We start from the raw sequence: 4,789 nt of genomic DNA on the forward strand, positions 1-4,789 counted from the left end.
ACACCGTCGCGCACTCTGTGCGGCGCATGTGCGATTAGCATAAGTTTGTCGTTTCGCGTGTTTTACAATATAATTGTTATTGTCGTGTTACGAATAGCATGGTATACGTCAATAACACTGCCTACAACACTTTACGCGGCCGGTAGTTTAGGTATTTATGCGTAAAGTGTTAAAAAAGACGTACCTTGTGCAATAATGGTACCTACTCCATTGATACTAGCATCGTCCACCAGATGGCGCATGCAATACCAATTTTGTCTCGTTACAATCAATTAAAATATTAGTATATCGCGGTGACCCGACGGCCGACACACTGTCACTTCAATTATTATCGAACAATATTAATTGCAGATATGTGATATTTGTACATGTGATCGGAAATCTCGTATTGGGTTTCCAAAAAAGGAATTGGTTATCATACTCAAAAGTATTTGACGGGGCATTTTGTAAATATTGCGTTTTGATTTGTAACGACTAAGTAGGAAAAAGATCCCAAGAAAAGATTGGTTCACTAGTTGCCAAACCGTTTATTAAATGGAAAGACGCTATAAAAAAAATGTACGTCCCATTCTAAAGCGGGTTATCATCGATTTTGTATAAATGCTGCAGATAATTTTAGTAATGTGGTTAATGGTAAAATGGATGATGTTGCAATTAATTTCACAAAGAAAACAACAGCGAAACGAAAACAGATTAGCTCTCAAGCCTATTATAGAAACTATAATTTTTTGTGGCGAACAAGAAATTCCTCTCGGAGGTGATAACGACAGTAGTCCATTCTCACTTCAAAAACCAGCAAATAAGGATGGTAAATTTCGTGCTTTACTTCGGTTTAGGGCTAATTCTGGAGACAGGCGCGGCTCCAGAGACTTACAAAGGGGGGGCCATTTTTTTTCAGCTATCACTAAATTGCAAAGGGGACTTGGAGAATATTCTAACCGGGAACCTGTAAGTTTGTCAATAAATAATGTCTTGTATTTACACATTATATTTGGTTTTATTTAATAAAATATTTATACAACAAACTCCAGCCTTCTTTTTTTTTGTTTAGAAAATACTTCTATTATTTCGTCCACTTTATCATACATATTAATATTTTGATGTACGTTTAGCAAGCATAAACTTGTTAAACGATCCTCGTCCATCCTTGATCGAAGCCAAGTTTTAACTCTGCGTAGAGTCGAAAAACTTCTCTCAGCCGATGCAACACTGACTGGGAGTGTTGCTAATATTTGCAAATACAATCTTATAGTAGGAAATATTTCATTATCACATTTTGTTAAGGCATCTAATGCTGTAATCGGTCGTTGGTCTGGTGTACATTTCTTCCATTTATGGATCCATAACATAACTTCACCTAGACATAAAAAAAAAATTAAAAAAAGCATAGGTATTGATTATGTTTGGTTATTTGTTATTAAGTAGATACCTTCTAATAAATCAGGAGTCATCAATTTAACTTCTGCATTTAATTTAGAAAATTTAGTTGCTACGTTTAAAATTCTTTTTATTATATTTTTTTTCTCGCAGAAATCTTTGTCAGTTAACACTACAATTGTTTTAGGAATTAATAAACGTAAATCGAAAGCTTCTAAAGTACTGGTTGATAATCTCAAAGTCATATCTGTTTTCACAGTGTCCAATAGTGGTATGTAAATACTTCGCAAATAATATTGTTCAGTATCTTTCGCTTGATAATTGCTACGATTTATTTGTTTCCCAACTATTCTAGGCATTCTTAAGTCAAATCCAATAACTGTAGCTAAGTCACTTGCATTTGAAAAAATTACTTTAAATTCAGAAACACAATTTTTACGTTTTTCCTCTAAAATTTCTTTTACCCCATCTATTGATGAAGAAGCATTTGCTAAGTCCAATGACGTTGATTGCAAAAGTCGTGATATTGGCATTGTTAGTTTAAGTACATCAACCATAGCTAATATACATATAATAAACTCACAATCGTTTATGGCTGACAACAAAATTGAAGCTTTGCTAGATGATATTCTTTCTGACCACATTGATACTTCAGTTAGTGCTTCAACAATCTAAACAAATTCATATTAAAAATAATTAATAACCAATATACATATAAATGTATGAATATAATATTACCTTAGGGAGAGCTGATTTAAATTGCAAGATACCATCATGCATCTCAATCCATCTGGTCTGGCACAAACCAGTTAAGGTTTTGCCAAGGATATTTTTCAAAACTAAATGTCTTTTTGCTGAAGCATTAAAAAATGAAATTATTTCTTTTAATGTTCCAATCGTATTTCTTACTGAAACTATTTTAGATGACTGGGCCAAAGAGTTGTTTAATGCATGGTTATAACAAGGGCAACGAACAGCATTTGTACACTGTTTTAAAATGTCTGTTACCGCTCCACAATCTTGCGATATCATCACACTACACCCATCAGTACCAATTCCAACACATAATTTTAAGTCAATCCCAAAATCTTTAGTTAAAACATCAATAACAATATGTCCAAGAGCATGTCCAGTAAGCTTTGACTCCCCGGAATTTGATTTATCTTCTTGTCTAATAGATTGGTAAGCATCCAAAAATGTCACAAAATCTTCATGAATTTCATTATTTATCACATACCTCAATACTAAAGTAAGTTGCTCTGTGCATGAAATATCCGTAGTTTCATCAAACATTATCGAATATACACCAGCCATTTTAACATTGTCCACAACATGTGTTTTAATAACTTTACCAATACAGTTTAAGATATCATTTTGAGTATTTTTCCCAATGTATGTTGAACGAGATGAAGTGGTTTCAATATGTTTTTTTAATTTTTCATCACCCGGACGTATTCGTAATCGAAGTAGTTCTCTGAAATTTCCTTCATTTGATGTAATAGATATATTGTCATTCCCATCAGTATCTATTAATGACCCATCATCTCTATGACCTCTCAGAGGAATATTCTGCCGACCACAAAATATTAATGACTCTATAATTTTGCGTAACCTTTCACGATTGTCTTTGATTTGTTGCACTCTTTGTGAACATACTTGATTAATAATGTCTTTTTCCGGACATAAGTAATTTTGTAGAAAGATTTTTCCAGACTGAACAGCATTATGATGATATTTATTTCTTTAATGCATATTAAGCGTACCATCTTGGCCATCTAGTTTTGCAAATGTTATCAATAGTTTTTTAACAAGTATATTTAATTGATTATTCGATGCGGTAGAAGGCGCAAACAGAAAACAATATTTGCAAAACAATCCTCGACATAGATCTGACAAAACTAACCAGTTATATGATTTTAAATGTTTAAATGATGGATATCGTTTACGGGCTTTATTATTACGATTATGCTCAGAGTGTGGAAAAACATAATCTTCAGGTGGATACCAGTGATTTTCCAATATTGCTTTTTTTGTGTAATCATCAATGTTTGTTTTTCCAATGTAAAATCCAATATCTGGCTTCAGTAAAATTATATCTTCCAACTGCAAAATATAATTGTACTAATATTGTAGTTTTATAAAACATTTTAAAGTACACTGTGTAATATTATTGATTGTACATATTTACCTTGTTTTCACTGTTTGTTGGTAAATGTGAACTGCCTGAACTGGACGGTATTGATAATTCCTACAAATAAGTAATATAAGTAATAACTAATTAGTAATTAGTATATTAGATGCATTATGCATGTTAAAGGGTTACATAGGTAATAATTGTTATAGATTTTGAAAGATTGAATTTTGATGATGATTATTGAAAGCATTTTTTCCGTATAGGTATTAGGTATTTTTTTATTATTAAAATAAAAAAAAAATATTGAAGTACAGATTTTATACAAAGCTTGTTCAACTTTTGTCCCGGTAATCCAGTTTTGTAAACAATGTTATTAGTGCACTTTTTTTAATTCTATACAAAGTACATTTTTAAAAATTATTTATAAACCACTAATTTAAAAATAATAAAGTATTATGAATTATGATATACACTTAAATATGATAGATATTTTAACATAGTAGGTACGTCGTACGTTGACAAAAAATATTTATATAATATATTTAATTTTATAATAATAATCTATGCTATTGTCTTTTAATGTTGATACATGTACTATGTTAAAATACCTATCATATTTAAGTATAATATATCATATTTTTTTTTTTTTAAATTAGTGGCTTACAAATAATTTTTAAAAATGTACCATGTATAAAATTAAAAACAGTGTAATTATAACATTCTTTACAAAAATTCAACTAGCTTTGTATAAAATGTATAATATAAATATAATTTTTTAATAAAATATACAATATACATTATGTTAACATGTTATAATGATTATGATGTGTTTTTTATTTTAAACAACAAAAAGTATTTTTTGAGTGCTAAAATAATCATTTATTTTTGATCTTTTTAATTTAACATGATCATATTGATCTGAATCAATTTCTTCAAATTTGTTTTTAACACTTTGGTTTTCATTAATATGCTAAAAAATTCCAATTATAATAAATACACTTTTTACACTACCTACTTTCAACTTTCAAGTCCAATCACTGCTTATGATTAATAAACGTTAATGATATTAGAGGACAAAAACTATGTCCAGAAGGCCCCAGAAAATTCGTAACCACCACTTCTTTGATTTTCGATCAACGCAATATAAAGCTCGCAGTCGGTCCACGTGGTCTACTCCTCCCATGAACGCATTGTAGTCTTTTACCAATGTCGGACACGTAAAATTTGATTTTGAGCCATCTTTTGAAGTTCGTTGCACAGTCGTAGTTTCATTACCAT

General features: G+C 30.4%; 1 pseudogene; it reads right to left on the reverse strand.

Moving 5' to 3' along the window:
• Positions 1–1,013: 1,013 nt before the first annotated feature.
• LOC132950502 (52 kDa repressor of the inhibitor of the protein kinase-like) lies at positions 1,014–4,789 on the reverse strand (annotated as a pseudogene).

Source organism: Metopolophium dirhodum, chromosome 1, assembly GCF_019925205.1.
Source record: "Metopolophium dirhodum isolate CAU chromosome 1, ASM1992520v1, whole genome shotgun sequence".
In the NCBI taxonomy this organism is placed as follows: Eukaryota; Metazoa; Arthropoda; class Insecta; order Hemiptera; family Aphididae; genus Metopolophium; species Metopolophium dirhodum.